This window comes from Schistocerca piceifrons, chromosome 5 (genome assembly GCF_021461385.2).
Source record: "Schistocerca piceifrons isolate TAMUIC-IGC-003096 chromosome 5, iqSchPice1.1, whole genome shotgun sequence".
NCBI classification, from domain to species: Eukaryota; Metazoa; Arthropoda; class Insecta; order Orthoptera; family Acrididae; genus Schistocerca; species Schistocerca piceifrons.
In genome coordinates, this window is record NC_060142.1 from 571,420,140 (window position 1) to 571,446,376 (window position 26,237).

Consider the following 26,237-nt stretch of genomic DNA (forward strand, 5'->3'; position numbering starts at 1 on the left):
TAATTTTCTGTTGACTGTCTTCCTTCGCAAGTGCCTTAAACCACCGAAACACCCGCGTCCTTGACAAAACGCTGTCTCCGGCCGAAGTTTTGGAAATGTTTCCGTTGCACTGTGTCCAAGTCTGAAGCAAAATTCGTTCGCACATTGTTACTCGAAATGGTGTCAAATGTTTCAAATGGCTCTGAACACTATGGGACTTAACATCTGAGGTCATCAGTCCCCTAGAACTTAGAACTTCTTAAACCTAACTAACCTAAGGACTTCACACACATCCATGCCCGAGGCAGGATTCGAACCTGCGACCGCAGTGGTCGCGCGGTTCCACACTGAAGCGCCTAGAACCGCTCGGCCACACCAGCCGGCTGCAGCAGTGGTTTGATAATGCAGCACACTTGGTTCGTCAGACATCCAAACGAGGAATCTTTTTTTTTCCTTTTTTTTTTTTAGGATATATCGATCATTGTGAGAAAAATGAATTTAAGAACTAGTTTTGGAATTTTATTCAAGAAGAGGTTATGCACGTGAAGTTTAAATTTTCTAATTCTTGGATTGTAGTTACATATTTTCAAGGAAAGTTTAACCATTATTAAAGTTTTAAAAAAAACGTTGTTAAGTCAAAGGATATGAGACTGCTATTGAGTTCATTCAACCCAGAGTCGTTATCTACATCTCAAGAGTAAATTAATTTCAATTTATTTAAACCATTATCAAAAATTATCAACAAAGGATGATGGCAATGATTTTAGAGAACGCATTGCACCTTTGTACATCTCAATTGTTGCAGTTTTGAAATTCTGTTACCAAAACGCGCTGTATCTGCGGGAGAAGTTCGCCCGGCGCTATCCAAGGCGACCCAGGTAAGCCAAATAGTTTAGAAAACAGATACTTTCATTAATTAAATTTCACAGAGACTAACTTTAGTTTCAAAGTAATCAGTTTCGTTCATCTAAGTTCATTGACATTTTTTGATAACGATGAGTTTCAGACATGGCATGATTTTCTTAGAATTCTCGCACCTGAATTTTATCACCAAATGTTAACCTTATGCAAACTATCAGCATCAAGATCTGATAAGCGCACTATCCAAGACAGGAAGCCAAATGCTTGGTACCTGAAGCCAAATGCTTGGTATCTGCGCACCATCCAAGACAGGATGCCAAAAGCTTAGTATCTAACAGACAATTTACCAGTAAAAACAATATCATTGCAGATGCTCTTTCACTAAAATAAATTTGGAAAGATAACTCACTTGGAGACATTTCTTCTAGATTCGAACGTCGGGGGATTTTATGATATATTTTTTCAAGTAGTCAGATAAGATCGATCGCTGTTTCCTTGTAGAAGTTTTTTTTTCTGCGCTGTTTACTATTTGTGTTTTCTTACAGCTCACTGGGATAACTTCTGAAAATTTCCTTGTTTATTTACTTTCAATATTTTTCTTAGCTGTTACAATTGCATGCCGTGCAACACAATAAATAGCAAGTCGCGTAGCAATCATTCCCAGACTACCAACACGCGAAATTCAGGTGAGAATAGTACCTAAACTTCTGACGAGTCACTTATTAACACTACAGAGACTAATTCAGATACAACAGTGCTTGAGCTATGTGCTTCCCTCCCAGACAGTGAGATTACGAGGAATGTGGACAATACACAGAATTCGGATGGCAACATTTTTGTGAACATAAATGTTTCTTTTGATGACGAGACGTGTGACTCGAGATTAAAAGTTTTAGATTCCACGCAGCCCGACGGCATCACGACACAAACGACGCAATTTTTTTTTTCGGAAAATGCAGCAGTGAATTAAAATATAGATGAACAATGAGTTCACCATAGAAAAGCACGAATTCTACGCAAAAAACGAAATTACACTAATGTTTCAGCACTTATTATATAAAAAAAAGCAGGTATCAAGTCACCTTCAAACAAAGTGAAAACAATAATACATGGTGAGTCACTAACTATTTCCACCCTGAATAACACCGAAAGTATGATAGAAGTTGAAAACTTTGTGGAAGAAAAGTTGCACGAAACAACGGGGGCCATAATGCGACATCGGTTTTTTATTGCTAGGTGGGGTCGCTTCAGTGATATGGAGGTCAACTTTGTTTTTCTAAATGGGATGCTATAGTTTGGTACTTATTTTCTGATAGCGCCTATCGAGACGAGTCCAATGATGTGTAACAGCAAGAGCTTTGAAGACCAACGAAGATCAAAAAGGTGGTATGAACGTCCATTTACAGAAGGTGTTCGCGGTGATGACCGTCGATGTCCGCCCCCGGTAGCTGAGTGGTCAGCGCGACGGAATGTCATACCTAAAGATCCGGGTTCAGTTCCCGGCTGGGTCGGAGATTTTCTCAGGGACTGGGTGTTGTGTTGTACTTATTATCATCATTTCATCCCCATCGGCATGCAAGTCGCAGAAGTGGCGTCAACTCGAAAGACTTGAGCCGACGGGAGGCCCTAGCCACACGGCACTTACTTACTGTTGGTATCAATGCAGTGCTGCAATCTTCTTACCATGGATTCAGTGATATTCCTTATCACATCGGCACTTATCGAAGCACATGCTCTGACAATACTCTCTCGCATATCTTCAAGTGTAGTTGGAATGTCTTTATAAACAATGTCTTTTACGAATCCCCACCAGAAAAAATCCAGAGGCGTCAAGTGTGGCGAACGAGCCGGCAACGACGCACCTCCCCCGCGTGTAATCCAACGATTTGGGAATTGCCTCTGCAACTAATTTCCAGCCATCAGTGAAAAATGTGCCTGACACCCATCGTGTTGATACCACATTCTGTTCCTTATTGGCTTGGTTCAAATGGCTCTGAGCACTATGGGACTTAACATCTATGATCATGAGTCCCCTAGAACTTAGAACTACTTAAACCTAACTAACCTAAGGACATCACACAACACCCAGTCATCACAAGGCAGAGAAAATCCCTGACCCCGCCGGGAATCGAACTCGGGAACCCGGGATGTTCCTTATTCCTTAAGGTATTTTTTTCAGTAACAGACCGAATGTTTCTTGCAGAAATGTGGTGTACTTTCTACCATTACGATTTCCTTCGGTGAAATAGGGGCCTATAAACCTGTCCTATTTATGGCGATGCAGAACACGAACAACACTACTCTGGCTCATGCCAGATTCCCTTGCAATTGGACGCGAACTAACACAAGGATCTCGAACCACAGTGGCAAGGGTACCAATTTCCGTTTCCCTTTAGTAACTTTCCTTTGCCGGATATGTTTCTGATGCGCTGAAGATGCAGTTATTCTCAATTTAACATTGACATATTTAAATGTACGACATGTAGGGTGAGTACGTTGAGGATATCTTTCAGCGTATAAGTCTCTAGCTTTCATCTACATCTACATCTACATGATTACTCTACAATTCACATTTAAGTGCTTGGCAGAGGGTTCATCGAATCACAATCATACTATCTCTCTACCATTCCACTCCCGAACAGCGCGCGGGAAAAACGAACACATAAACCTTTCTGGTCGAGCTCTGATTTCTCTTATTTTATTTTGATGATCATTCCTACCTATGTAGGTTGGGCTCAACAAAATATTTTCGCATTCGGAACAGAAAGTTGGTGACTGAAATTTCGTAAATAGATCTAGCCGCGACGAAAAACGTCTTTGCTTTAATGACTTCCATCCCAACTCACGTATCATATCTGCCACACTCTCTCCCCTATTACATGATAATACAAAACGAGCTGCCCTTTTTTGCACCCTTTCGATGTCCTCCGTCAATCCCACCTGGTAAGGATCCCACACCGCGCAGCAATATTCTAAAGTGTCCTGCCAATGAAACGCAACCTTTGGCTCGCCTACCCCACAATATTATCTGTGTGGTCTTTCCAACTGAAGTTGTTCGTAATTTTAACACCCAGGTACTTAGTTGAATTGACAGCCTCGAGAACTGTACTATTTATCGAGTAATCGAATTCCAACGGATTTCTTTTTGTAAATCATGCGGATCACCTCACACTTTTCGTTATTTACCGTCAACTGCCACCTTCCACACCTTACGGCAATCTTTTCTAAATCGCTTTGCAACTGATACTGGTCTTCGGATGACCTTACCAGACGGTGAATTACGTCATCATCTGCGAACAACCTAAGAGAACTGCTCAGATTGTCACCCAGGTCATTTATATAGATCAGGAACAGCAGAGGTCCCAGGACGCTTCCCTGGGGAACAATTGATATCACTTCAGTTTTACTCGATGATTTGCCGTCTATTACTACGAACTGCGACCTTCCTGACAGGAAATCACGAATCCAGTCGTACAACTCAGACGATACACCATAGGCCCGCAGCTTGATTAGAAGTCGCTTGTGAGGAACGGTTTCAAAAGCTTTCCGGAAATCCAGAAATATGGAATCAACTTGAGATCCCCTGTCGATAGCGGCCATTACTTCGTGCGAATAAAGAGCTATCTGCATTGCACAAGAACGATGTTTTCTGAAACTATGCTAATTACGTTTTAATAGATCGTTCCCTTCGAGGTGATTCATAATATTTGAATACTCCAAATGAATGCTCCAAAACCCTACTGCAAACCGACGTCAATGATATAGGTCTGTAGTTCGATGGATTACTCCTACTACCCTTCTTAAGCACTGGTGCGACCTGCGCAATTTTCCAATCTGTAGGTACAGATCTGTCGGTGAGCGAGCGGTTGTATATGATTGCTAAGTAGGGAGCTATTGTATCAGCGTAATCTGAAAGGAACCTAATCGGTATACAATCTGGACCTGAAGACTTGCCCGTATCAAGCGATTTGAGTTGCTTCGCAACCCCTAAGGTATCTACTTCTAAGAAACTCATGCTAGCAGTTGTTCGTGTTTCAAATTCTGGAATATTCCATTCGTCTTCCCTGGTGAAGGAATTTCGGAAAACTGCGTTCAATAACTCCGCTTTAGCGGCACAGTCGTCGGTAACAGTACCATCGGCACTGCGCAGCGAAGGTATTGACTGCGTCTTGCCGCTTATGTACTTTACATACGATCAGAATTTCTTCGGATTTTCTACCAAAGTTCGAGACAATGTTTCGTTGCGGAACCTATTAAAGGCATCTCGCATTGAAGTCGGTGCTAAATTTCGCGCGTCTGTAAATTTTAGCCAATCTTCGGGATTTCGCGTTCTTCTGAACTTCGCATGCTTTTTCCATTGTCTCTTCAACAGCGTTCGGACCTGTTTTGTGTACCATAGGGGATCAGTTCCATCTCTTACCAATTTATGAGGTATGAATCTCTTAATTGCTGTTGCTACTGTATCTTTGAATTTGAGCCACATCTCGTCTACATTTGCATAGTCAGTTTGGAAGGAATGGAGATTGTCTCTTAGGAAGGCTGCTAGTGACATTTTATCCGCTTTCTTAAGTAAAATTATTTTGCGTTTGTTTCTGGTGAATTTGGGAGAAACGGCATTGAGCCTAGCTACAACGACCTTGTGATCACTAATCCCTGTATCAGTCATGATGCTCTCTATTAGCTCTGGATTGTTTGTGGCTAAGAGGTCAAGTGTGTTTTCGCAACCATTTACAATTCGCTTGGGTTCGTGGGCTAACTGCTCGAAATAATTTTCGGAGAAAGCATTTAGGACAATCTCGGAAGATGTTTTCTGCCTACCACCGGTTTTGAACAAGTATTTTTGCCAACATATCGAGGGAAGGTTGAAGTATCCACCAACTATAATCGTATGAGTGGGGTATTTATTTGTTACGAGACTCAAATTTTCTGTGAACTGTTCAGCAACTATACCATCGGAGTCTGGGGGTCGGTAGAAGGAGCCAATTACTAACTTAGTTCGGCTGTTAAGTATAACCTCCACCCATAGCAATTCGCACGGAGTATCTACTTCAACTTCACTACAAGATAAACCACTACTGACAGACACAAACACTCCACCACCAATTCTGCCTAATCTATCTTTCCTGAACACCGTCTGAGACTTCGTAAAAATTTCTGCAGAACTTATTTCAGGCTTTAGCCAGCTTTCTGTACCTATAACGATTTCAGCTTCCGTGCTTTCTATTAGCGCTTGAAGCTCAGGGACTTTCCCAGCACAACTACAACAATTTACAACTACAATTCCGACTGTTCCTTGATCCAAGCACGTCCTGTATTTGACATGCACCCTTTGAGATTGCAGCCCACCCCGTACTTACCCGAGGCCTTCTAACCTAAAAAACCGCCCAGTCCACGCCACACAGCCTCCGCTACCCGTGTAGCCGCCAGCTGAGTGAAGTGAACTCCTGACCTATTCAGAGGAACCCGAAACCCCACCACCTTATGGCGCAAGTCAAGGAATCTGCAGCCAACACGGTCGCAAAACCGTCTGAGCCTCCGATTCAGACCCTCCACCCGGCTCTGCACCAAAGGTCCGCAGTCGATTCTGTCAACGATGCTGCAGATGGTGAGCTCTGCCTTCATCTCGTAAGCAAGACCGGCAGCCTTCACCAAATCAGATAGCCGCTGGAATCCAGAGAGAATTTCCTCAGATCTAAAGCGACACACGTCATTAGTGCCGACATGTGCCACCACCTGCAGCTGGCTGAATTCCGTTGGCATTCTCCGTAAATGAGAAGCATATCGACTTGTTCTTCGAAGGAATATATAATTAACAATCACTTGATTCGACGATACTAGTTTTACCGTTCCTATTAGTATTGTATTGCGAAACCGTCGAATGGTGCTTACATGTCAATGGCACGTTAGATGGATACGCCGTATTCGGCGAATATTTACTGTTTGCAGGATATATGAGAGAGAACTGTCAGAGCAGAGAAAAGGAAAAGCTTCAACTATCGAATAAATAAAAAAAAGTAATTCCTAGTGCCGCGGTCGCAAAAGTGCAGCGCAACAAAGAAAAGTATTCGGAACAGATACAGAATTTAGAATCAGAAACAAATAAAATTAACACTAGAGCAAAAGAACAATATGAAACACTGAAAGTACACATTATTGAACTTCAAACAAAGTTGAGCAAACCGAAGTAAATACAGACGATCACACATCGGACACGCAACCAATAAAGTTTAAAGAGAAAGGAGAATTTCAGCTTTTAGAGCGTTTTAAAAGACAAATGACGGTAAACAAACAGCACAAACAAGAAATCAATACGCTAAGAGTATTTTACACAAGAGCAAGATACGTGTAATTGTAGTGAGAGCCATCAGGGACGCGAAGAAGATTTCGTGCAAGAACATCATATTGGCTGACTTAGACGTAAAAATGAAAGTGAACATTCACGCACGTATTTCAACCGACAGAACTTTAATGACTTAACGCGACATGACGGATCTGACTACAAACGTTTTCCATCTGTCAGAAAGTTTCAAGTTTTTCGCAATGGCATCAATGATTTGCATTTCGTAGATTGCATCCAACAATTTAACTTTTCTTTATCATCAGCTTGGCCAGCGACACAGAAGTTAGAATTTATCTCCAGTTTTTTGGTAGGATGCGGATGCGACCCATAGAAAGACAATGTTTTTCTTTAGAGGAATTTCAAAATGCATTTCTCGCAGGGTTCTAGTCAGAGACTACACAGCGTCGAGTAAAGAACAGACTCATCAGTTTACTAAATTTGGAGAATTCGCTATTTGCAAACTTTACGCAGTTGTTCGAGCACATCGTACAACAGAACCAACATTTGACAGAACCGTGTAGCCAATCTACTTTAATCCACATCTGTATTCCTAAGCTTCCGAGAACGTTACCTACTTCCCTGGTGACGGAACAATGCATTCCGTGACGTTTTACAATTGATTGAGATTCATGAATCCGACTATAAATACAAAAACAGTAACTTTATCAGAAAAAACACAATTAAAATGACATTCGGAATAGGGGAAAATTCAGATCATTCAACAACAGAGACAGAAGATACATGAATAACCAGAGGTACGAAAAGCACTATCAGGGTCGTAAGATTTTCAATAGACCAGCACAGTACGACTAACAACAACATCAAAATTTTTATCATGACAACCAGCTCTTTTATAATTCGAGAGGCAACATGAGCAATCCTGCACAGCAACATAGTAATTTTGGAAACAACCTCGTACAAAGGAATAACAATTTGCATATGTATAGGATGCAATTATACAATCACAGCTATCGCAACAGACAACAAAATTACGATTTCCGAGAAAATGAAAGGTATGGGAATAGGAGATATGAATATTACAGGCAACAGTAAAATTTTGTTTTGAATGAATCGGACAGTTGTTCTCAACAATGACAATTTAATTCTGATAAAGCAGAACCGAGACGATATGTACAAATAGCTGAAGTTTCGCAACCTACTTCACAGCGACGTGACACATGCGGGCGCAATGACTAGTGGAGAAGATTATACTGAAATGCACCCACAGAGACAACACGATGTACTACCAACCCCACCGACGTTACTGAAGATATCATTTGTTTGGAAGACAACAGGTACACGTTACTGCAAGAAGAAAAGGAACCTTAAAAACAAATGTATCATCCAGTCGTCAGCATTCAAATAGGTAACTTACTTTAAAGGTAGCATTAGATTCAGGCTTTTTAATTTCCGTAGCAAGAGATGCAGCGTTCAGTAAATGTAATCCAGATGAAACTTGCCGTTCTTTACAGTTTCAGAGAACAAAAATTAGAGGAGGTGTTTCAGGGAAAGGTATCGATGTGAAATCGGAAACACATTTACAATTTACTGTATGAGATCACACTTGCTTTGCTAATTTCTGGATCTTTCCACTACTAACAACAGAGAGTATGCTTGTCATGTACACTGATCAGCCAGAACATTACGACCACCGACCCACTATCGATATAAACCAGTCCTAGCGATAGCAGCGTCACCTGGCGAGGAATGACTGCCAGTCAGACACTCGCACGGTGCCTGTAGCTTCAGTGAGCGCGCTGTCAGTGTGTGGAATGGGGAAAATGTGCGATGTATCTGAGTTTGACAGAGAGTAGCTCGCGATGGCCCGGATGTTCGACACGAACATTTCGGAAAGTGCACGTCTTGGGGCGAGGTGGAGGAGTGCCGTGGTGAGTGTTCTACACGTGGCGAAACCAAGGTGACGCCACGGCCAGTCGTCGTGGGATTGGGAGGCCACCCCTCATTAGAGATGTCGGATGTCGAAGGCTGGACATACTGATAAAACAGGACAGTCGGCAAACTGTGGTGGAACTAACATCAGACTTTACTGCCGGGCAGCGTACAAGTGTGTGTGAACACACAGTACACTCCTAGCGGTGAGCCGTCGAAGCCGACGACCCATGCATGTGCCAAATGGTTCAAATGGCTCTGAGCGCTATGGGACTTAACATCTGAGGTCATCAGTCCCCTAGAACTTAGAACTACTGAAACCTAACTAACCTAAGGACATCACACACATCCATGACCGAGGCAGGATTCGAACCTGCAACCGTAGCGGTCGCGCGGTTCAAGACTGATGCGCCTAGAACCGGTCGGCCAGTGCGGCCGGCCATGCATGTGCCAATGTTAACACCACGACATCGGCAACTACGACTGAAACTGGTACGTGACCACCGGCACTGGACACTAGCGCAGTGGCAATGCTATGCGTGGTCTGATGAATCCCGAAACCTTCTTCATTATGTCGATGGGAGGGCGCGAATCTGTCGTCTTCCATGGGAAGACCTTCTAGACATCTGTACTACGGAACGGAGACAAGCTGGCGGCGGCTCCATTATGGTCGGAGGAACATTTACGTGGGCATCGAAGGGTCGAGTGCAGATCGACAAGGCACCGTGACGGCCAAGGAGTTTCGCACACTGGTTGCAGACAAGGTACACCCCTTCATGACGATCATGTTTTCCGAAGGCAGTGGCATTTTTCAGCGAGATAATGCGCGATATCGCAAGACCAGGAGTGTGATGGAGTGGTTCGAGGAACACAGTGGCGAGTTCCAGTTGATGTGCTGGTCCCCCACCTCGATAGATCTGAACACGATCGAACACATCTGTGTTGTGATCGAAAGTGGCGTCGGAGCTATTGGCCCTCCCCCCGGAATTTAACGGGCATCAGGTGGCTTGCTTATGCACGTGTGATGTCAGTTCTCTCCAGCGACCTACCAACGCCTCGTTGCTTCAATGCGATGTCGCCGATGTTATCCGTGTAAAAGGTGGACATATCGACTATCAGGTAGATGGTCATAATTTCTGGCTGTAAACTTAGAGAAAGCTTTTGACAATGTTGAATGGAATACTCTCTTTCAAATTCTTAAGGTGGCAGGGGTAAAATACATGGAGCGAAAGGCTATTTACAATTTGTACAGAAACCAGATGGCAGTTATAAGAGTCGAGAGGCATGAAAGGGGAGCAGTGGTTGGGAAAGGGAGTGAGGCAGGGTTGTAGCCTCTCCCCGATGTTATTCACTCTGTATATTGAGCAAGCAGTAAAGGAAAAAAAAAAAGAAAAATTCGGAGTAGGTATTAAAATCCATGGAGAAGAAATAAAAACTTTGAGTTTCGCCGATGACATTGTAATTCTGTCAGAGACAGCAAAGGACCTGGAAAAGCAGTTGAACGAAATGGACAGTGTCTTGAAAGGAGGATATAAGATGAACATCAACAAAAGCAAAACGAGGATAATGGAATGCGGTCGAATTAAGTCAAGTGATGCTGAGGGAATTAGATTAGAAAATGAGACACTTTAAGTAGTAAAGGAGTTTTGCTATTTGGGGAGCAAAATAACTGATGATGGTCGAAGTAGAGAAGATATAAAATGTAGACTGGCAATGGCAAGGAAAGCGTTTCTGAAGAAGAGAAATTTGTTAACATCGAGTACAGATTTGTCAGGAAGTCGTTTCTGAAAGTATTTCTATGGAGTGTAGCCATGTATGGAAGTGAAACTTGAACGATAAATAGTTTGGGAAAGAAGAGAATAGAAGCTTTCGAAATGTGGTACTACAGAAGAATGCTGAAGATTAGATGGGTAGATCACATCACTAATGAGGAGGTACTGAATAGAATCGGGGAGAAGAGGAGTTTGTGGCACAACTTGACAGGAAGATGGGACGGGTTGGTAGGACATGTTCTGAGGCATCAAGGGATCACAAATTTAGCATTGGAGGGCAGCGTGGAGGGTAAGAATCGTAGATGGAGACCAAGATATGAATACACTAAGCAGATTCAGAAGGATGCAGGCTGCAATAGGTACTGGGAGAAGAAGAAGCTTGCACAGGATAGGGTAGCATCGAGAGCTGCATCAAACCAGTCTCAGGACTGAAGACCACAACAACATGTGTATTTATTAAGCACACAAAAAGCAGTACTGGATTTTGAAAATTCATGTATTTAGTTACAAAACAATGATACATTGTTTACTTTGGATGGACGAGTAAGCAAGTGTAGCAAATGAGTTTGTGACACTGCAGCATACATGCAAATGTTGTTGATAATGAGACAAAAGCTTCCTCGCAATGCACGAATCAGGTGTGAGAGCCACAAAGGCGCAGAGCTTGCGCTACGGTTGACACGCCGTCTCTCCCAGCCGGCGAGCGCTCTACCCGCGGACAGGACGCAGCAGCCGCGCCAGCTAGCGTGCTTGCCAGCCGGCAGCTCGTTGCAGCAAGGTCGCACTTTCCTCTTCCGCGCGTCTTTTACGGTAAGAGCGAGGCCGGCCGCGGCCCTCTCGCTTCCTGCGCATCCCGCGGGGTGAAGGCCGGCCTGCAGGAAGCGACGACTCTTCTCTTCTCTCGTTCTCGGCGTGACGAGGAAGCGGGACTCGGCTGGCGCGGGATGAGCTTCCGCGACTGCTACTCGCCGACGAGTCGCTGAATCACGGTAGGCGTGTCAACTCTGCTTCGTTCGACTAGAGAAGTCGGGCCCATTGGCCTGCACATTGGCGAACGCTGCGACTGTCATGTCAATGTGGGCAAATTCCAGATGTACGCAGAATCTGTCAGTAGCTTTTTTTTTAATAGTCCCCTTCCACTTGTAAGCGTGGGATTGATCTCAGATGTACCTTTTACCCTGTGGCTCCTGGAAGATGCAATTTTCAGCCCACACTACTACAGAAGTCAGACAGACGCTCCTAACGTTCTAAAAAGAAATGCCTGAAAAACTTTCAGCAATAAATATCTTCTGGCGTCGTCCACTGTAAGGAAATGACACAAAAATTTACAAAATTTCTTACGTAACTAGTGGGATACTCGGGTACTGGAGTAGTGCTAGTTAGCATAAGAAAAACATGAAACTAACGAAAATTATTATTTATTTTGCAAAAATTCTGAGGAATCACAATGGCACTTTTAGTTATGAACTGAACAAGTTATATCCTGGTTCTTTTCGGAATGTGAAGTTACCTCTCAAGGATACGATTCGCTAATGAAATTTCTGTACAAAGTTTAAGATTGTTATTGTCTTGGCGGAATGGCTGAGAGCCGCACCTACTCAACTTGAATAAGTATCCGTTAGAATGTTGCTAGGTACGGTCGAGGCTGTCACGTGTCAAATGCAGTGAAGTGTACTGTTGTGGAGAAATATGGGGCTCGCAATAGCTGTAGCTCACAATACCGTAAGCTGAGATGACTGCTGTCTGCGCCGCTCGCTACTGACAAATAAGATAACTCTCGTTCTATCTGGATTGACCTTCGCCAATCAAACTCTCCCTACGCCTTGATGAAGTCAAAGTCTCCTATTCGCCCATAGTGTAACTATTGGCGTGGTACACTGGTCAGATAACCAGTCCAACACGATGCCACTCAAAATTTGCTCGCAGGCGTTTAACTATAACTCTGTCCGTTCATATTGCACAATAAGTGTGGCGGTCAACACAGTGAACAATGCTTAATCGCAGGGACTCAATATAGAGTCGCACTCCGATTCGCTCTCGACAGAGGTGCTCTCCCAGTGAAGTACTGAGAAGAGACTTGTTCCTCGCTCTTTGAGTACACGTACGAGCGCCCACGCTCTCGTTACGTGTTCTCGCTCCAAGAGCGACAACGGAACGGCCCCTCTCCACGCCAGACGTGAAGGGGTGTATCTTTCGGTCTCTTCCATTACTCCTTCAGCTCAAGGCATCAGACATATCGTCTGCCAGTCAGCATTGCTCTTCTACAACGGGAGAATGACGTTTCGTTTAAGGCGAGCAATCCGGAAACCTGTAGTATTGGCGTTTGACGTTTGCTGTCTCCCTGTGAAAATCTCTGAAACTGCGTGCTATGTGTAAAGAATGCTTAGGCTGGCAGCTACCACACAATGTAGCGCAATTTGCTTTTAAGCTGAACACGGGGTCGTTCCTCCTTTCCCCCGGGCAAACTGAAGGGACTGGCGTCCCATTGTGCAGTTCCTCTCCCGAACTAAAAGCTCCTGTGACCGTCGTGTCTGGAATGTATGTGTGTACGCCAGCCTCGAATATTTCAACCCCGGTGCGCTTACTTGTTATTTGCATATCGCTTACATGAATTCATAAAACATTGACTTTATCTTATCGAGTTTGGGTTCGAATGAAGCGTCTTGATGTGCGGAATATGATTTTGAGGGCGGAATATGTAAGCAGTGAAGGTCAGGAGACCGCGACGTCTTACACACTGTGTCTCAAAATACGTGTTCATGGCATTTCTGTCCGAGGCAGACTGTAGTTTTGATACCACCGAAGCTGCCGCCACGAAGATTCCTGTGGACTCCGCGAGCTGCACTTTGAACGTCGCCACCAAATAATAACCTTCAAGCCCCTGACGAATCAAGACGGCCACAACGGTGTTATAAGCGTCAGATACACTGGGAACCAGTGTGCTAGTACAAGATCGCTTCCCTGTCGCTATTTGGTGCCGAAAGTTACACCGAGTTGTTGATAGTTCTACCGGCAAACATTCAGTGTACTTAGACAAACACCCCTGTCAGGCCTCGTCTTGTGTCTGCCACAAGTCGTCAACAGTGCAGCAGTTGTTTCGCACAAGTTGAGTACTATATATTTTTTTTAAATGCACTTGTGTCAATCAGTGTTTTGCTTGCCTGTCCAGATTCCTGCGGCACAGATCCCTTAGGCCATCTTCCACCCATTTATCATTAGTAGTCAGGACGTAACATTTAGTTCCTGGGGACATAACGGTTGACGACTCGCATTGTAACGCACACTTTGCGAAAGCCGTCAAATTACGCGTCAAGAAACTAAAATAAATCTATAAATAAGGCTGTTTATCAAGCGAACTGTGTTACAGCCGAGGAAGTTGTTAGTGGCTAAAATGAACGACACATGCTTCGCAACCTTGTTTCATCTAGTAGTTCGTGACAATCTCGCTATCTGGTGGCACTGATTCTATTGCAACTACCTAAACATTTCAAAAACATATCATCTAAGCAGATTACAGGTATTTGGAATGAAGTTTATCAGAAGTAGGATGGGAGTAACAATTAGAGGTAGGATGAGGAATAAAAGGGGAAGGGAAATAGTGAGTGATGAAGCCTTGCAGAGCAGTATAGATGGGAACTTAAGGAGAATGGAAAACAAGAGGATTAAAAAAAAAAGTCAGATGGAGATGAGAAGGAAACGACCAAGAGGAAGATCAAGGGGCAGATGGCTAAAAGGTGTTGAGGAATGTGTTGAAAAACGAGGCGAGAACTGGACAATAGTGAACACAGAAAAACGGTGGTAAAAGATGACTACAGGACGGTGCTTAATGATCCAGACACAGCCTGGGGCTGTAAACTTCAGAATGACGATGATGATGATGATGAGGATGATCATCATCATGCCTTTACTTCGATGGGGAGAAATGCTAGTTCTAGAAACAAAGTACAAAAAATATTTTTAACACTATCAAAACAGTGATATTAAAATAAATTGAAAATACCAGCTTTTGTGAAGAGTTGTGATAAAAATAAATCTTTTGATTTTTTTCCGCCGGTGCAGCAGAGCGTAGGCAGATAATTATGAATTCTCATATTACGTAGTGCTGAAACGAGTTTGCTGACAAGTGTTGAATGCGTTTGTCCACCTCAGCATTTTGTCTAGTACCGATGTGCTTGCTTTTCATGTGCATCTACTGACCTGTATTGTACTGAGCCGAGTTGTTGCTGTCTCTAATGTGTTCACCTATAGAGCTTCGTATTCATACCATTTCAAGGTTAACGGGCATGTCCGTCTAATTGCGTTCCCAGAGTAGGATTGGAAACACAGTGACTCAATGTGATGGACTTCGTTAAATAGTCACATCGCTATTGTTTTACAGTTCTTGACCGTAGTTTAAATAATTGCAGAAAGAGTACACAGGTGCAGGGGTCAGTTCGTAATTGCTTTGACCTCAGCCGTGCTATTCCGACTGGCGGTGTACTTATTAACTGGACTTACTATGAAGACGGTGCTGACTGTTACGTGTCTTTGCAGATTCATAGAACCAAACGTAACACGGCTTCACAAGGACGAGGGCATCGACAGCACCGCAGACAGCTACCACTTGACTTTGTCCGAGGAGTACGCGGCCGAAAACTGCTGGAATCTTAAGCATCTGAGGAGCCCGTAGGCACGAGAAGACTTCATTAAAATCCACTTAAGCAGAATGAAATGAAGCAAACTCATTAAAAAAATGAGTAAAGGTTGCCTCCCTAAAGAAGAAGGTAGAGAAACTTGCTGACGTCACACGCTCACGGGAAGGCAACAAAACTTTTTCACTCACTGAATTCAAGATATGAAACACTTGAGACTGAAAAGTAACACTTTAATTAATGAGTGAGGAAATTTTCGTATTAGATGTAGGTGTTTTATGTGTAATGATGATACACATGTAAATATGTGTTATACCTGCTTTTGGGAACCATTACGTAGCTGCATTAAAAAGTTAGTTTTTTCGCCAAGATGGTAATTTCCGTTAAAACTAAATCTTTTTAGGCCCTTGCTTTCAAATGCAAGGTGACGTAGATCGTTATGACACGCCAGATCCTGATAGATAATGTCCTTCTAGGACTCTAGGGAAAAGAACGGTTATACATTGTCCATAAAAATTTGTGCCATTCCGGTCGGTCGATTGTTATCCTTCGGAGCCGACGTGTGCAATACCACCCAAATCGAAGATTACTGTTTTCGATGAGCAAACTGTTTAAGCAACTTGTTTGGTCGTCACTACACGTCGACAGTAAAATAATATGTTGATATCTCAAAAATACGACCGCAACTGGACCTTTAATTTATCCAAGCTGCTGCTCAGTCGATGCCAAATGCTCTGAGACTCTCTCTCTGTCTCTGTCTCTCTCTCTCTCTCTCTCTCTCTCTCTCTCTCTCTCGTAGCGACGGCATGCCTAATAAACTCAGAACAATTTTAGCAGTTTTGCCACTCATTTCAGTATTTTCACATTAATTAAGTGAGCTTGTTGTATCTGTATCTGAGGCGTTCATTTAGAAATCTACATTGTCAATAGAAAAAATCGCATCACCAAAAAATAATTAATATAGAGGAATGAAATTTTGGAAATACGCTTTTCTATATAACCTATTCAAGTAACTGACATTGCAAAATCATAGACTAGCGAATGCGCGAGATAAGCCATTGCAAATGTGAACTGCTGGTACATTAATAACGGACATAACCGCCAGAATGTTGAACGCAGGCATGCAGACTTTCGTGCATCATGTTGTACAGGTGGCGGATGTCAGTTTGTGAGATAGAGTTACATGCCTGTTGCAATTGGTCGGTCAATACGGGGACAGTTAATGTTTTTTGTGAATGACGCTGGAGTTGTCGCCTGATGATGTCTCGTATGTGGTCGAATGGAGACGGATCTGGTGATCGAGCGGGCCAAGGCAACATGTCGATACTGTGTAGGGCATCTTGAAGTACGACAACGGTATTTGGGCGAGCGCTATCGTTGGGAAACACCGTCGGAATGCTGTTCATGAATGGCAGCACAGCAGGTCGAATCACCAGAATCATCTACAGATTTGCACTCCTGGTGCGTGGCATAACCAAGAGGGTGCTGCTGCTATCGTATGAAACTGCACTGCAGACCGTAACTTCAGGTGAAGGTGCAGTGTGTCTAGCACACAGACAGGTTGAGTGCAGCTCTTCAACTGGCCTCCTAAACAACGTACTGCTATCACTGCCACCGAAGCAAAAGCAGCATTCATCAGAAAACACAACAGGCGTCCACGCAGCTCTCCAATGAACTCTGGCTTGATACCACTGAAGTCGCAAACGGCTGTGGTTTGGGGTCAGTGGAAGGCGCGCTACAGGACTTCTGGCTTGGAGCTGTCTACATCTACATCTACATCTACATCTACATCCATGCTCCGCAAGCCACCTGACGGCGTGTGGCGGACGATACCTTGAGTACCTTTATCGGTTCTCCCTTCTATTCCAGTCTCCTATTGTTCGTGGAAAGAAGGATTGTCGGTATGCCTCTGTGTGGGCTCTAATCTCTCTGATTTTATCCTCATGGTCTCTTCACGAGACATAAGTAGGAGGGAGCAATATACTGCTTGACTCCTCGGTGAAGGTATGTTCTCGAAACTTTAACAAAAGCCCGTACCGAGCTACTGAGCGTCTCTCCAGCAGAGTCTTCCACTGGAGTTTATCTATCATCTCCGTAACACTTTCGCGATTACTAAATGATCCTGTAACGAAGTGCCCTGCTTTCCGTTGGATCTACTCTATCTCTTCTATCAACCCTATCTGGTACAGATCCCACACTGGTGAGCAGTATTCAAGCGGTGGGCGAACAAGTGTACTGTAACCTACTTCCTTTGTTTTCGGATTGCATTTCCTTAGGATTCTTCCAATGAATCTCAGTCTGGCATCTGCTTTACCGACCAACTTTATATTATTATTCCATTTTAAATCACTCCTAATGCGTACTCCCAGATAATTTATGGAATTAACTGCTTCCAGTTGCTGACTTGCTATATTGTAGCTAAATGATAAGGGATCTCTCTCTCTGTGTATCCGCAGCACATTACACTTGTCTACATTGAGATTCAATTGCCATTCCCTGCACCATGCATCAATTCGTTGCAGATCCTCCTGCATTTCAGTACAATTTACCATTGTTACAACCTCTCGATATACCAGAGCATCATTCGCAAAAAGCCTCAGTGAACTTCCGATGTCATCCATAAGGTCATTTATGTATATTGTGAGTAGCAACGGTCCTACGACACTCCCCTGCGGCACACCTGAAATCACTCTTACTTCGGAAGACTTCTCTCCCTTGAGAATGACATGCTGCGTTCTGTCCTTGAAGCAATCTGTTTGCAACAGTCCACTGTGTCACTGTGGTGCCAGATGCTACTCAGATTGCTGCTACAGATGAAATACGACGCGACAGAGCCCCACGTTGAACATGATAGTCTTCCCTCTCGGTAGTACCACTTGGACGTCCAGGGCCAGGTCGTCTTGCGACCGTATGTTCTCGTGGACACCGCTGCCAGCAAATCATGTACAGTGGCTATGTTATGCCAATTCTTCTTGCACTGTCGTAGAAGGAGCCTCCGGCTTTTCGTAGCTGTGTTACACCACCCCGTTCAAACTCAATGAGGTGTTGGTAGTCACCTCTTTGTCACCTTCTTGACTAACATCAACTCCCCAAGTTAAATCCCAAAGGTAACTGGCGCTCACGACCGTTACGGCGTATATGTAAAGCAAACCTGATTTCCATCCTCATAGTGGCGCTATTAGCGCCACTCTTATGCAACTGGCGCGAAATTTGAATGGATATCATCTGTCAGCTTGTAACCTTACGCTTTTGCGCACGATACTTATTAAAGCCGGTACTATGGTAAGTTGACGGGCTTCACCTTATAAGAAAGGATTTTGGTATATATGTTGACCGCGTGTACCAGAATGGAGGCAAAATCAGACTTTCACCCACTCAGTAACAACAATGATACGTCAAGCAAGTCTGAAGTGAAACTACACGTTAGGACGGACAAGAAACAACACACCAGATGCTACCAATTTGTTAATAAAACGGTCGCCAGCCTAATTAGGCATTAATTGAGTTTCTTCCCTGTACAAGTTGAAGCACGTGTATGCAAAACAACACGTAATAACACTGCATAATATGGTAAATTTTAGAACCAGAAAATCTACTGAACTAATAATTTCACTTTCTGTACTAATATGAACAAGCCATAAATACACAACAATACACTATAATGTTTACTACAAACTTCGTACAGTCTATTGATCTGATTAAAATCGGGCGTAGGTTACCCTAGAAATAGCACTTTCGAAACACACATACAATGTCAATTTTGAAAAAGGTAAAACACTAATAACTTTTGGTTTTATCTTGACTTTAACTTTGCTGGTCAAATCAGTTCAGTACACTTCAGAATTTAAATGAATAGAAAAGAAAAGGGGAGGGGGGACCCTGAAACTGTTATGATCACTGTACTGAAATTTTTGATTATCGAAATCGTTAAGCACTACAGATTTCCAATTTATGAGTTACTACTCTTTTTGTCTTATTTCTTGCTCATTTAACTACCATTATTTTTATCTCAAATTAATTAGCCTTCATTACTAAACCAATTTCAACATTATCTTCCAACTTTGTCAGACCTATTTTATTTACCTATATATTCATTAACAACAAAGTTCTTTAAACATCATTCTAACATAGATAGGTCTGCAGGTAATTATTATTAACGTAAACTTTAAATCTTCATTTCGGGACACTCGGGTTGCACAACATGGGGAAAGGACCCTGTCTAGGTTAGTGATGAGGATAAATAAATGATAGGACAGTTCTGGTAAAAGTTAAGTTGTTATTGAACAGTAAGGAACAAAAGTAACACTGGTCCGCACGAATACAGTACTAAAAGTTTCAACCTGTTCGTATCGATGCGGCGGTTGGCGGGCGGCGAGATGGCGAGGCGCGGAGCACACATACAATCACAGCTATGGCTCCTGATGTATCGGCACTTTACTTCTTCATAGCGTCGCAATATTTTTCCATGTAGTGCCAATGGAATACTGCCATGCTGTATAGGCGTCGGAAACGGCACATCCGAGGCTCAACGAAATCACGTTTTCCAGGAGAGCCTCCTCGATCCAGAACGTGTTACTCAGACCGATGCCCAACTCCGACTACTACTGCTGAGCCCGTTATGCCGTGCCGCGCCCGAGTGCATCTTCCCGTGCTCGCCTGCCATCCACCTTTTACCGCTCCCCTACAGACAGGGTATTCACCAAAGGTTTTGCATTCTACTTATCCTAATACATTGCCTACGTATGGACCAGACGCACAAGTACAACTTTAACATCTTACAACAGTTTCAACATTTCTTACATTTCAATTTTGTTATAATATTGCTTGCAATTTGACATAAACATTAATATTCACATCGAAAGTTGTTCATAGCTTCTTTAACACAATGGCAAGAAAAGAAAAGAAATGAAATCAGAACCTCGATTACACTAATTTATGGAAATTCGGAAGAAAAAATTATTATATGTACAATAGTATAGCGTTGGTGTTGTTACAAGCTGTAGAAACGCTCCTACCAACTTTCTTTTATGTTGCACAGCTCCTTCTTGGTGTTGCGATTTTTTTCCTGCCGGTGTATATAATTTGAGTCTGTCTACGACTATGCGTAATCTTTCCGCTTGTACAGGGTGATTATAATTAAACTTCCAAAACGCTGTAGAAATAACACCACTGGTCAGAATGACGTCAAATTGCAAAGGAATATTATCGGAGAATGGGGAGAACGTATGGCAGAAGAAAAAAATGGTGTGAAAATTGTTCGATAGATGGCGCAGTATGTGTCAGAATACTTAAATGAAAGCACCTGTCATGCGCACGACCCATTGAAGTTGGTATAAACATGCGGGGTAGACAACTTTTCCTCCTTTCGCGTCTGCGGCGTTCGCCATGACTGTCTCAATGCAGGATCCCGCTCTGCTTGTAAAGCTGTATTACAAGAATAATGACTGTGCACACGTCGCTCTGCAGAAGTTCCGGACACTGAATGGTTTGAAAAAAGGCGTTGGTCTGATGACTGCAGTAGGTCTGGAGAAAATGATTCAGAAATTCGAAAAGACGGGTTCTTTTGGTGTGAAACCTGGTAGAGGGAGGAAACAAATCGATTCCACGTCTGTGGAAGCAGTGGCCACAGCAATGCAGGAGGAGACGAGTGGTGGTGTGCAACGTATAGTGCATGGAGAATTGCCCGAACATCCCACATAGCCGTGAGCAGGGTGCTTAAAATCCTGCGAAACATCCTTTTTCCTATCCTTTCAAAATTACCCATGTGCACGAGTTGCTTCCTGTTGACCTTCCAGAAAGAGAGACCTTTGCCTTTGAATTTCTTGAATGGAAGTGGGCAATGATTGGCCGTGGAAGATTTTGTGGACAGACGAAGCCCACTTCCTTCTGACAGGATAAGTCAACACACAGAATTGTCGAATATGGGCAACGGAAAATCCACACGCAAATCAACCAGTACCACTTCATCCTGAAAAGGTCACTGTGTGGTGCGGGTTCACGACAAAGTTTACGATAGGACCATATTTTTTCGAAGACACAGGTGCTTCCAATCCTGTTACCTGTACCGTCACTGGTGAGCGCTATGAGTGTCTTTTGCGCAACCTTGTCATTCCAGTTCTCCAACAGCGTGTGTGTGGATGGAATCATGTTTATACAAGATGGCGCACCTCCGCACATTGCAAATCCAGTTAATCAGCTGCTGAAGCGCCATTTTGGAAATGCTAAAATTATCAGCCGCCATTTCTCTACAGCCTGGCCGTCCTGATCACCCGATTTTAATCAGTGTGACTACCGGCTGTGGGGCTATCTGAAAGATGTGTTCAGTGTGCCGATTGCAAACTTAGCTGCATTGAAGGAACGCATTACGCAACACATTCTGAGCGTGACACCGGAAACACTTCGATCACTTGTGGGTTATGCCCGTTGTCGATTTCAACTTGTTGCAGGAAACAGTGGACAGCACATTGAACATGTTTTGCGCCAGTCACCCGGAAATTAATACTCCGATGTGATTTTGATTGATGCTTTTTATGCGGTTTTTGGCTTCAGGAGAGTTAAAAATCGATGCGAGTGATGCTTTTTCATGCGATGTCGGCCTCCGTAGCGTAGTGGTAGCGTTACCACCTACCACACAAGGGGCCCGGGCTCGATTCCCGGCAGGGGACTGGGTGTTGTGTGTCCTGCATCATCATTTTCATCGTCATTGACTCGCAAGTCGCCGAAGTGGCGTCAACTAAAAACGACTTGCAATACGCCGGCCGAGCTACCCCGAATGGGGCTTCCCGGCCAACAATGCCATACGATCATTTCATTTAATTTTTTATGAGGTATTGGGCCTCAGGAAAATTAAAAATCGATTCTCCCATCCGATGTGATATCACCTTGCCGTGCTGGATGGGCTTATGTAATTAACAGTATCACACCTGCACACCCATGCACACTGAGTTGTACAGTTTGTTTAACGCCAAAGGTACACGTTAGGCATTGTTATATGATTCATTTGTCATTTGTAGGCGACCACTATTAAATTATGATGCTTACAGCACTATCTATTACTACATTTTGTAACTGTTCATTTTTCTTCTGCCATACGTTTTCTCCCTTCTCTGATAATATTCCGTTGCAATTCGACGTCATTCTGACCAGTGGTGTTATTTCTACAGCGGTTTGAAAGTTTAACTTTAAAATAATCACCCTGTACTTAATCTGTACAAATAGCTTGATCACAATTACTGTGATTAAGCGAGTTTGATCACGCTTGCTAGTCCGAGAGGGAGCTGATGCCTGGGTCACGGTCCGCACACTAAGCTGTAAAGCAAGTACTCGTTTTAGAAAGGAGCAGACAGAGCCTGAGAGATGGCTTGTACAACGCGAAGTGAGAAGACGTTAAAGAAGATTGCAGAAAACTCTGTTACGGTAACATGCTGTTGACTAATGGTTGAAGAGTACAAAAATAAAACTATGAGTAGTTCCTAGGGAAGCCGGACTTCATTTTGCGCCTGGACACTGTCTCACGAGCTTGGAGACACGCGAATAACGGCCACGTGGCTGTCAGAAAGAGGCCGCGCGGTGCGTAAGCCGGAGAAGCCGGCGCACCGGTGGGTCTGCGCGTGGCGCAGTGGGTCGCCAGAACTCTTTCTCAGCAAACGGAGTAACGTTGAGAGAGCAGCATTGCGGCCTACCTGCACCAAGCCAGCCACTCCGCTGCAAGCAGTTCTTCCGTGGCAGGTTGACCGTCTGGTCAAAAGTATCCAGACACCTATCAGCGCACATCATTATCTGGCGTGTCCACCCAACGCCTGTATCACGGTTGGAATTCTGCTGAGGTCACTTCCAATGAGGTTCACAATCTTACTCGAGAGCCGGGTTGGGTTGGGGTTGTTTCGGGGAGAGGACCAGACAGCGAGGTCATCGGTCTCATCGGATTAGGAAAGGACGGGGAAGGAAATCGGCCGTGCCCTTTCAAAGGAACCATCCCGGCATTTGCTTAGAGCGATTTAGGGAAATCACGGAAAACCTAAATCAGGATGGCCGTACGCGGGATTGAAACGTCAAGAGCCGGAACTAGAGGAGGTAGTGATTATGGGTGCTGGAGTCTGGAGCGAAGTCATTGCTCTAACACATCTCTAAGATGTTCCATTGGCTTCAGGGCGGAACTGTGGGCAGCTCCTTCCAGTGTAAGGCAGTTATTGCAGCAAACCACTGCCACGCAGACGCTGCTTTATCTCATGGGGCTGACGCAAACAATTACACAGGTCAACTAAAAAAAATTTTTGAAAAACTTTTTTTTACTTTGATAGCTGATGTTTATAGATTTTTATGAGCTAAATCCAAATCTATCCTTAGTTATTTGTATCACCCACAGTTTTCGAGCAATATGCATTTTTCTATATAGTATAAAAATCCTATGCTATACAGTAAACAGGGAAATTAATGAAACGCTTTGTTACAACATAAGCGTGGTTAGTATTTAAAAAGCTATTTAAAACAATGATACGTGTTAATAGAGGTTTCACTTGTCAGCTGGAATTGGTTTGTATTTTCTTTCTCTTTTTTCATTGAAGCTTCTTGTGTAGCTTTTTCTACGATGAGGCGCTTGCTGAACATCCTCTAGTTCTTCTAAATCATATTGTACATCAGAAAATACTTCTTTTGGAATAGAATTTAAATCATCTGATGGTTCTACACCATGCCCTACTGGTCGGATGGCGGACGGAAGGTTAAGGTAGGTTATTACCTTCTTGTTTTTCGAATTATGACCAGTAATATCAACACTGCAAAAGTAGCAATCATCGGAACGATTTCTTGGGTCGCTCCATATCGTAAAAACAGCAAATCTAAGGCTTTTTTCCCTTTTCTAGACCATTCTCTCAAATCTTCAAAACTCAGATAACATACCTTATGCGGCGTCCAAGATTTATCTTGATCATCAAGTTTAGATCCAATGTATGACAGATAAACCTTTTCCACTAAGTCTGTAATGATTCTTTGGTGTTTTTAATCACAAATATAACAAAAACTGTCAGCAGAGTTTTTACAACGACGATTAGACACTGTACTGAGCACATGGACAGGAAACGGGAAAGTGAGGTTACGTTGACAGTAACAAAACATCTGTTAACACCAAAATAGAATCGACCTTTTTTGTCAGCAAATGTTTTTCAGCAGTGCTACCGACGTCATCTACTTTCATTACACCTCCTTTTTAAATTATTTTAACTACATAAAAGCTGTTAAATTCTTTAAAAATCGCTTAATTTCATAAATTTAACTGTAAAATGTGAAGAAATGGTGGGTGATACAGTTTTTTAGGTATCATATTTGGATTTCCCACCCTAAAAAATAGAAGAAGGTATTTTCGGCAAAAAACTTTTTCCATCGTTGGCCTGTGTTATCGACTCCGAAATATTGCTCTATTGTACGCAGTAAACAATGCTGAAATATGTGTTCATATCCTTCCGCTCTCAGCATTTTCTTAAGAGCGTTAAGGCGAACAGACACTCGCCACTAAAAACGCTCCCCTACCATAACTACCTCCTACGTACGCCACTGTTGGCACTCACTACACATGATGGCGGCTAACGTTCTCCAGCCTTTCGCCAAACCCAAACCCTTCCAACATTTAGCACCAGGGTATAGTGTGATTCATCACTCCAGATCACTTGATTCTGGACAGCCACTGTCGAGTGGCGTCGCTCTTTACAGCAACTCCAGAGTCGCTCAGAACTGACTGCAGAAATGTGTGGTTTATGAGTGGCTGCTCGACCACTGTACCCACTCTTAACTTACGCACTGTCACTGTGCTAGCTGGAGTGCTTGGAGCACTTTGGAATTCACGAGTGATTCCTTCAGTTCACAAACAGCCTCTGCAACGCTCGTCGGTCCCTGTCCGTCAGTACGTGAGGCCTGCCTGGTCTCGGTTTGGCTGTATTTGTTTCTTCTTCCACTTCATAATCACCACGAACTGTCGACTTGGGCAACTTTAGAGGAGTTGAACAGACCCTGACGGATTTGTTACTCAGGTGAGCTGCAAAACGGTGTATACTAACGACAGATATTTTATGTATAGTCTTCGTATTTAGTGCTTAGTCTCACTGGTACAGCCAACAGTTTAATCGCATAAACTCTTATATGAGGTTGCACTGCGATATGCAGACGTGTCCTAGCCTCGTTTTACCAGTTTACAGTAAGTTTGTTTGTATAGTTGATCTGAAGATGGTTGTATGAACAACCGAAATTTGTCATAATTTAATGTGTTTTTACTTGCATTCTTGACTATTAAAAGATTTCGTGAGAATTTGTTCAAAAAAAATTTTGAAAATATTTAGAAAGTTTGTCTCCATCTCCTGATTACGTCAGCAATTAAGACCGATATAGCTCTTCGGCGAACTGCCCATAGAAATGAAATGTCTAACAGACAGAAGAAGCGTGACACAGAAGAATGCTTGAGTAGGAATAATTAATTATTCATTTTTACAAAAAAAAAAAAAGAAAAAGAACTGTAAACGGCCAACATGTAGCCACATTTTTTTTTTTTCATTTATAAATATATCGCCTAGCAAAAAACAGAAGCACCCAGAGAGCAAGAGAAAAACGGAATGTAAGTCTGTGGGTTTAGAAGGTACGCGATGTTATTATAGTTATTACAAAATAGAGCCAGATTTACGGATAACTTGGTAGTATGAGTCCACATATCAGCATGTCAGCATGACATTACACCACAACTGGCCGCGATGCATGCACTAATTTGGTTGGGAAGGGTCT